Below are 10000 nucleotides of genomic sequence, written 5' to 3' on the forward strand. Positions count from 1 at the left end.
ATTTTGATGCCTTATCGAATATCAAACACGAGTTTATGTCCTTTATATATATATATATATATATATATATATATATATATATATATATATATATATATATATATATATATATATATACAAATGTATATATATATATATATATATATATATATATATATATATATATATATATTTACATATATATGCATATATATATACATATATTTACATATGCATATATATAAATATATATATATATATATATATATATATATATATATATATATATATATATATATATATATATATATATATATTTATATATACTGTATGTATGTATAAATGTGCGTGTGTGTATGTGTATGCCTATACACATTGTATATGTGTGTATGTATAAATAGATATATTAATATATACAAATTATATATATAATAAAACACATACATATATATCATATATATATACATATATATATATATATATATATATATATATATATATATATATATATATATATATATATATATATATATATATATATATATATATATATATATATATATATATATATATATATATATATGTGTGTGTGTGTGTATATATATATATAGGTATATATGTACATGTATATATAGATATATATATATTTATATATATATATATATATATATATATATATATATATATATATATATATATATATATATATATATATATATATATATATATAGATAGATAGATAGATAGATAGATAGATAGATAGATATATATAAGAATACGAAGGTCTCATCCTAAATAAAATATATATAAAAATAATATTTGAAAACATTAGTATGAAGGATTTTGTGTATTCCGAACAGAAAAATTTCCATAAAAATGATAAATTAGTAACGTGACAATATTCATAAATAAGAAAAGACTCAAGTCCACACGTTCATGTTTAAAAAAACTAAATAATTGTTGATTTTAGTAATATATATATATATATATATATATATATATATATATATATATATATATATATATATATATATATATATATATATATATATATGTGTGTGTGTGTGTGTGTGTGTGTGTGTGTGTGTGTGTATATATATATATAAAATGGTATCCTGTTTAAAGATATTTGACTAGAGTGTGATACAACTGATGATGCTGTATACCCATTTCCTAATAGTAACATATTTGAACCTTGATTTTGCCCTGAATCCCTCACCAAAGTAAGTTTCAATTTAAAGTCTAATATTATGAGCGTTGTTTCCATTCAAGAAGATTAAGTAGGTAACCTATATGTCGATGGTGTTCTGATGAACATGTAATTTATAAAATTGTTTACTTCTTAAATGCAAAACTGCAAATAGAACCAATTACCTTAATGCACACCCATGAATATTTGAATTGCTGGCCTTTCAAATGAAAAACAGAAATATTCATTCAGTAGCCAAAATTATGGTTTGGCCTCCACCAGAAGGCCAAAACACAAAACCGATCTTCTGCTGAAGGACTTAAAGGCCAAATAATATTAATAACGTTCATCTTCTTATCTTTGTCATCCTGAGACAAGGTCTGATCTTCAAAGAAAGTTACAAACTCTTTGCAGTTTGAGTGAAAAGGCGACCTATAAAGATGGATAGAGCATATATTTTTTATTTCAGATGGTTCTCACTCATTGTCCAAAGGAAAACGTAACCCTTTTAGCTGATGAGTTTAACAATAAGTAGAGAATAATGAGAAACTTGATCTTCCTCATTTCTGTTTCCCTGGGGCTAAACTAATTAGTTTAGTTTTTCGGTCCCGGGAGATTAAAACTCTTTTGATGGACAATGATACTTATGGAGGCGTAGACACAAATGTTATTTTTCCTTTGTTTTATTATAAAAACTGCAGATTTCTTAGCTCGTAAATTTTCTGTTATTTTCCGCACGTTAGCGAGAACAGGCTCTTTTAATACTTGTTGGAGAATTGTTTGTTACTCCATTCAGTAAATGTGTTTGTGGTAGCTCAAGCCCAGCTGATTACCTCCCAATTTCCACAACTCCCTTTTGTGATCTGGCTTTCGCAAAGGCCTTGGAGCATGTGATGTTCTTCATACAATCTCTAATGCTGTACAGAAATCCCTTAATTGTAGTTAGGAATTTCGTAAGATTTGCCATGAATTTATTGCTGCCTCTGACCGTGTTAATCATGAAGTCCTTGTTTTTAAACTCAAACAGTTGGGAGTAAGTGGGTCTTTTCTTAGCATCATTGTTGAATCTTTGAGTAATAGATTGCAAAGAGATGATGTTGAAGGACACCAGAGTTACTCTAGGAATGAGATATCTGGTGTTCCTTGGGGTAGAGTTCTTGGTCCATTACTTTTCATACTACATAAATATGATATGTGGTTTGGCCTAAAAACAAGTTCGTTGCATATGAAGATGATGCTAGTCTTTTAACATCAATTCCATCACCTGAATTTAGATCTGGGGTTGCTAAATCCCTTAAAAGAGATCTAGTTAAAATTAGTACATGGTGAAAATTATGGGGCATGAAATTGATATCTATCATAACTCAAAGTATGATTGTAAGTGGCTACTAAACATCCAGATCTCAGCATTGACAGTGTTTCTTTAACTTTATACTATTCTTTTAAACTTTTTTTTTATGTGTGATTCTTGAGAGCGAGTTTATATTTGGTCAGTTTTTACGTCTATTGCAAAAAAAAATAGCTCATTGAGAAAGTCTTTCAAGATTTCCGGTGATCAATTTATTCTAAAGTGTTTTGATTGTTTCATTTTGCCTTGTTTCGAGTATTGTTTTCCTGCATGATCTTCAGCAGCTGAATCTCTTCCTGATCTTCATATTAACCTCTGGCACAGTTGTTCATTTAGTTCTCTATACATTTTTCATAATATTTCTCCTAACTTTGATCATCTTTACATTCAAATCTTCCCAGACCGCACCATCATGTACGTAATACTATGCATGCAGTTAATTCAAACAATCATGCCTTTCCATCATAAGGCTCGATACTACAAACTATTCTAAAAATTTATACCAGTTGTTAACAGATTGTGTAATGATCTTCCTAATCAGGCAGTTGAATCGGTTTGAAGTAGTGGAGATTCAGAGGTTCAAACTTGCAGCGAAAGATTTCATGTTAAACAGGCTGACATAAGATTCTCTTCATAAATTTAATTTATATATGTCAGATCAATTTCAACATTGATAGTGACCTTAAAACATTTTATTTTAATTATTCATTACTTCCCCTGTAGTTTATTTATTTCCTTTCCTATCTGTTGGAGCCCTTGGGTTGCTCATGAATGGCAGGGGCAAGGGACAGTGACAATGCCCTAGAGACTGACCATATAAATATGATTAGCACCCAAACCCTCTCCACCCAAGCTAGGACCAAAGATAGACAAGCAATGGCTGCTGATGACTCAGCAGAGAGACCTGTAGGCTCCCCCAAACCCCCCATCCTTAACTCACAAGTTTGAGCGGGACTCGAACCCCAGTCTGGCGTTCACCAGTCAGGGACGTTACCATATCGGCCACCACAACGCATGGAACTTTCTTCAAGTTACTCTGCATTATTGAAATACAAGATTAAGACTACGAACATCGGTATAAATTTATGATAACATTTGTTCTAAATTAGATAAAACTCAGTGAGGATACCTTAACGTTGTGAAAGGGTTTGTGTATCGCCGTTATCAGGATAGCTGTACTAGTCACGGCCACCCAACACAGGTTGGTTTGCTGTGAGCGGTCAAACTAAAGTCTCCCACCGTCACAAATCAACAGTGGCCAGCGTGGTGATGAAAATGGCCAAACCCAAGACATGACTAAGTCACGTCAGAGGCCTTTGTCCAGCAGTGGACTAGAAAGGGCTGCATTTGTTGTTTTTATAGTTAAAGCTAAATGTTCTTAATAAAAGGCATCAATTATTTTAGATGGCTCTTGTTTTCATGGCAGTGGTGACTTTAGCATCATAAAATTGGTGGGACAAGAGATCTGATTTCAAATGACTTCTTGGGAAGTAAAAGAGCAGTCATGATGCTTGGGAGGTTAATATGGCTTAATTCAATTTGATGGTAAATAATAGATATTTATGACTTTCCATTGTCATCATGATCATGATCATCATTTTCTCCTTTGCCTATAGACTTAAATCGATACTTTTCCATTCATCATCTACTTCACTTTTCTAGATTTTATAGTGTTTTTAGCACTTTTCTAGCATTTAATAGGGTTTTATAACGTTTCTAACACTTCCCTGGCCTTTTTATAGCATTTTTAGTACTTTTCGAGAATTTTTACCTCTTTTCTAGCCATTTTATAGTGTTTTGGCACTTTATAGTTTTCAATGAGGAGAAATATCTTATAAATCTGCATAACAATCCTAATCTTGTAGACAAGAAATATCTTATAAATCTGCATAACAATCCTAATCTTGTAGACAAGAAATATCTTATAAATCTGCATAACAATCCTAATCTTGTAGACATGTTACAAAAACCTACTACAAGATCAGCAATGCGATCTAACAAGTATATGAATACTTTACATGAATGCAATTTACTAACTTCTGCAATAGAAACATTTCGAAATATTTCTGAGTTTTGTCAGGTCATTAAACCAAGTGGTCTCCACTGCCAGAATTTTTCACACAAGAGAGTCAAATAAAAGACAAAGAAGATACTCGGGAAAATACCAAAGGTCGGCAGGAAATATATACATCAACGTATGAAGACAACATTAAGACAACAATACTGTCTGGAAGCCGTGCTCTCGAGATATGCATCGCGAATAATGGCAGTGTTTTTATTTTCCGTCGTCTCAAAGCGCTTGAGAAGTTGAATCATAATCTAAAAAGATATTGAAAATCAGCAGAGATTTATAGATTATATTTTAATCACCCATGTATAATGGTAATGACGAGATGAGGGATATAATATAAATAACAGAAATAAGAACAATAATTATTATCATTATTTTTAGTCCAGTATATTTTTCAGGTGTCTATATAAAGTTTCTGGAGAAAAAAACCACGAACTCCTCAACTGGAAACAGACAATCAACATAATGGACGGAGTAAGAAACAGTAATGAAAATGTTGAGTGTGTTCAGCGCATACTTCAGTCTGAAGCCCAACTCGTCCATATTGTGGCTGGCAAAATGAGCTCATTCTGCGCTTACATTTTATTTCAGAATAAATTCATGCACTTTAACACAGAGATATATAAGAGCAACATTATTCATTTCTATTGTCGCTTTCATGAAAAGAGGTTTTGAGTAGAGATAGTTGGAAGTAATTAATTTAATTCCGGTTTTCATTCCTTTCCAATTTTGGTCAGGTTTAACTACTTAATACTTATCAGTGAAATCAAAGCATCTTTCTACTACAGTAATTATTATTATTATTATTATTATTATTATTATTATTATTATTATTATTATTATTATTATTATTATTAATAATAATAATATTATAATAATAATAATAATAATAATAATAATAATAATAATAATAATAATAATAATAGAGAACACCATTTTTTTTTTTTTTTTTTTGGAAAAGGAGGCTCCCGTCTTTCTGCTTGAATAGATGGACTGCATTAGACATCCGTCAAAGAGAAAGATGAAAGACGTTTTTTTTTTTTTTTTTTCATTTTTTTTTTATTGGTGAATCTCATCAGAACATACTGTTCACTTATCTATGATGTTAAAACTTTCATATTATAAAGATCTTCATATCATAAAGGTGTATCCTCATCATCATCATCATCATCACCATTATCATTATTGACATTACTATTATCATTGGTTTTGTTGCTCATAAAATTTGCTCTTGTAGATTAAATGGGAAAAGAAGTTGAAATGCAAAAAATTTGCTACATATATCAGTACAATAAGAAAAAATGAGGCCTTGTGTTTATAAATCGGAAAACTGGGGTTACTACCAAAAATCCCTTCACTTCTGTTTCTGTCAATCTTCTTGACATTTGAAATAAAATTATTACCGCATAATTTGGAAATTATCAAGGCACGTATTAAAATTCATTTATTTAATCAAAATTACTGTGCACATATATCAATTGACAAAAAGGCAGATTTGTGTACTTGTTAAATTGAAAATATCCAAATAGGCTTGAAGAGATGAACGGGATTAGGAAAACTAAGTACCAAATAAATGTATAATTTCGATAGCGACAGAACTCTAAGCAAATATAGACACGTTTAAATATTGAATAAAATTGATTGCCTAAACTAACATCGTACATTGTTGCCATAGTACATAAATAATTTAGAGACAAACCAACTAGAAAAAAAGAGGAAGTTATTAAATATATTTGTAATAATTATACATTCTATCAAACGTGCTACTTTTTAGCTAAAAAATATATTGGAGGGATGTTATAGGAAAATGAGTAAGTGAAAAATATAAATTATTAAGGAGCTATTATCTCCAAAGTATGATTTACGATTTCACGGAAAATTAGAAATAGCAATACGCATAATGTACAGTATTAGGAAACCAAAAAGTACATCCATCCAAAACAACAACAACAAATGCAGCCATTTCTAGTTCACGCCTAGACAAAGGCTCTAGGGTTTGGCCAGTTTCCATAACTAAGCTGGCCAGTGCGGATTGGCGATTGTGTGAGACTTTAGTCTGACCACTCACAGCAAACTAACCTAGTATGGGTGTCCCTGACTATTGCAGCTTTGGTGATCATGAAGATACGTAAACACTTTCACTAGGTTAAGGTATCCCCACTCGGACACGCCCCATCAAAACTCGTCCACACCATATATCAAAAGATGAAAAAAGATGGAGGTACACTCCTTAGGTGATGCTATATTTCATAGATTACTGATCATATACAATTACCAATAGGCCAAAAAAAAAAAGGGAAATAAAAAGATACAACATAAAAATTAGTAAATGGATGACATGACTCACATTTGAAAATATGAATAAGTGATTTTCGAATGGCAGGACAGGATTAGAAATGAAACTATAAGAGATATTACTCGAGTGCCATATGTGGATGAGATCATGATGAGTGTTAGATAGAGATGGTATTGGCATGCTCTTCGCACTCCCCAAGAAAGATTAGTTCACCAAACGTTCAGCTAGGCTCCAAAAGGCACTAGAAATGTTAGAGGAGCCAGGCCTACATGGCTGAGGACTAGGAGATGGTGAATGGAGAAGTATAGAATTAGAAGCTCAAGATAGAGTTGACTAGAGAAATGTAACCGAGGCCCTTTGCGTCAATAAGCGTGAGATGATGATGATGAATTTTCGAAAGCAAAAGTATTTTATCAGCGGAAATAAGCAAAGATTCTCCTACGTAAGAAACTATAGTCCATTTCTTTTAGCGATGCATATTTGCACCAACTTGCAGCGATGCCCTTTTAGCTCGGAAAAGTTTCCGGATCGTTGATTGGTTGGACAAGATAATTCCAACCAATCAGCGATCACGAAACTTTTCCGAGCTAAAAGGGCACCGCTGTGAGTCTGTGCAAATCTGCATCGCTAAAAGAAATGGACTATAGTGAGGATACGTGTATAGTGCCGTAGAGAAATCAAGATAAATAACTATGAATCAACCTCTGAAAAAGAAAATAGGGGAGTCGCTTTAAATTTTCAGATTTTAGTGTTTATATTACAATAAAAAATTATTATTATTATTATTATTATTATTATTATTATTATTATTATTATTATTATTATTATTATTATTATTATTATTATTTTGTCAAGGATTCTAATGATGATGATGATTATCATTAATATTTTTATTAGTAATGTCAATAGTATTATTAGATTGTGTAAGAACATATTATTTAGTTCTTATGTTTGTTATTCATCTTTACTCTATCATTATTACGATTATCATTATTATTTCTATTATTAGTGGTTATTACTATTATTTTTTACTATGTAGTACGTAATGATTAGTATTTTTTACTTATGTTGTTGAATTGTACTTTAAAAGTCAATAATTTATTATTTAACGTTTTTCTAGTAGGTAGTAGGTTAGCCAGGGCACCAGCCACCCGTTGAGATACTACCGCTAGAGAGTAATGGGGTCTTTTGGCTGGCCAGACAGTGCTACACTGGATCCGTTTCTCTGGTTACGATTCATTTTCTTTTTGCCTACACATACAGGAATAGTCTGGCCTATTCTTTACACATTCTCCTCTGTCCCCATACACCTGACAACACCGAAGTACCAAACAAATCTTCTTCTCTCAATGGTTTAATTTAACTACTGCAAAGTAATTGTTCAGTGGCTACTTTCCTCTTGGTAGGGTAGAAGAGACTCTTTAGCTATGGTAAGCATCTCTTTTAGGAGAAGGACACTCCAAAATCAAATCACTGTCTTGGGCGATAGCTTCTGCACCATGGTCTTCCATAGTCTTGGGTTAGAGTTCTCTTGCTTGAGGGTACACTTGAGCACACTATTCTATCTTATTTCTCTATCACTTGTTTTGTTAAAGTTTTTATAGTTTATAAAGGAAATATTTATTTTGATGTTGTTACTGTTCATAAAATATTTTATTTTTCCTGTTTCCTTTCCTCACCGGGCATGTTGCTATTCCAACTAGGGTTGTAGCTTAGCAATTAATAATAATAATAATAATATATACACATAGGTGCAATGAAGGTTGGTCATCATTGTCAACAAACATTTGATTTTCTTGAATAACGACCTAGAGTATATCAATTTAATGACCTATTTCCCATTTTTCAAACATTTATTTTTTTATATTTTCATAAATCTAAGCGACTAGGAACTATGGCTGGTCGATATATTTTTTATTTATTTCCCTTTGATTTACCTTGATTTATTTTCAAGGATGAGCCTTAACAAAGCCTTAGATTCAACATAAGCTAGTTACAACTCAAAGTGCTATGGAGGAGTAACGATGGAAATAACACTAAAAACTGAAAAAGAGCAACACGGGTATGAAAGTAAACTAAAGTAGACGATATTTGAACATGTAAGAAAAAACAAATGGACATGGGCAGGACATATAATGAGAATGACAGATGATAGATGGACGAAGGAAATAACCGAATGGGTCCCTAGAGATTGCAAACGAAGCAGGGGAAGGAAGAGAAGACGATGCATTGACAAAGAACAAATTGCGAGTATAGACTGCCATAGAAAGACCATAAACAGACGTTAGTGGAACGACATATCTGAGGCCTATGTCCTACAGTGAACTAGTTACGGCTGATGATGATAATGATTTTTAAAGTCACCTATTTATTCTAGGACCAAAATCTTAACTACTTTTGAATTTCACAAAACTTAGAATTTTATACCTCGAGGATAGAAAAGCATTTCTCCCTAATATTTCTTATGTTAACTATTTCCTAGAGGCACGGGTAAATTTAATGGTCTAAGTTAAACGGTTTTATATCCAGAACTCATAAACTATAATGTGTACAGATATATGATTTTAACAACGCTTGTAAAAACGTATATTATTTGTATCAAGCGTGAATGGCACAAAAAGTGAAACGATGCGGTAAAATAAATATATGGAAAAAACGTGCACAAAAGAGCAAAGCCTTTTATCGTGGTACCTCGTCCCGACTGCTCTTACGAGCACTTATATCAATAACCAGGAGAGGTGTATCACAATCATGCAGCAGAGGATACGAAAGGACTAAAGAACCCTCCTCCCTGCCTGGTCTTCTTGGCAGCGTCACATCGGAGCCCCTCAATGCGATATAGAGACTCTAATGCCAAAGGAGACGAGCAGCTCACGACTAAAGATGATAGTGGAAGTTCCCTATTGCAGGGATCGAATTGCCAACCTCACAAGGATCGATCATTTTTTTTCTTCTCAGGTGACAAATAAATATTTAAAGATAAGTCTCTCTCTCTCTCTCTCTCTCTCTCTCTCTCTCTCTCTCTCTCTCTCTCTCTCTCTCTCCTCTTATATATATATATATAATATATATATATATATATATATATATATATATATATATATATATATATATATA

The 10000-nt window shown here is 31.7% G+C and overlaps 1 protein-coding gene across 1 annotated transcript in view; it reads right to left on the bottom strand.

Moving 5' to 3' along the window:
* LOC137645703 (coiled-coil domain-containing protein AGAP005037) overlaps window positions 1–10000 on the bottom strand; it is a 1132788-nt gene that overhangs the window by 302131 nt on the left and 820657 nt on the right. The window lies entirely within an intron of this gene.

Source organism: Palaemon carinicauda, chromosome 8 (assembly GCF_036898095.1).
Source record: "Palaemon carinicauda isolate YSFRI2023 chromosome 8, ASM3689809v2, whole genome shotgun sequence".
In the NCBI taxonomy this organism is placed as follows: Eukaryota; Metazoa; Arthropoda; class Malacostraca; order Decapoda; family Palaemonidae; genus Palaemon; species Palaemon carinicauda.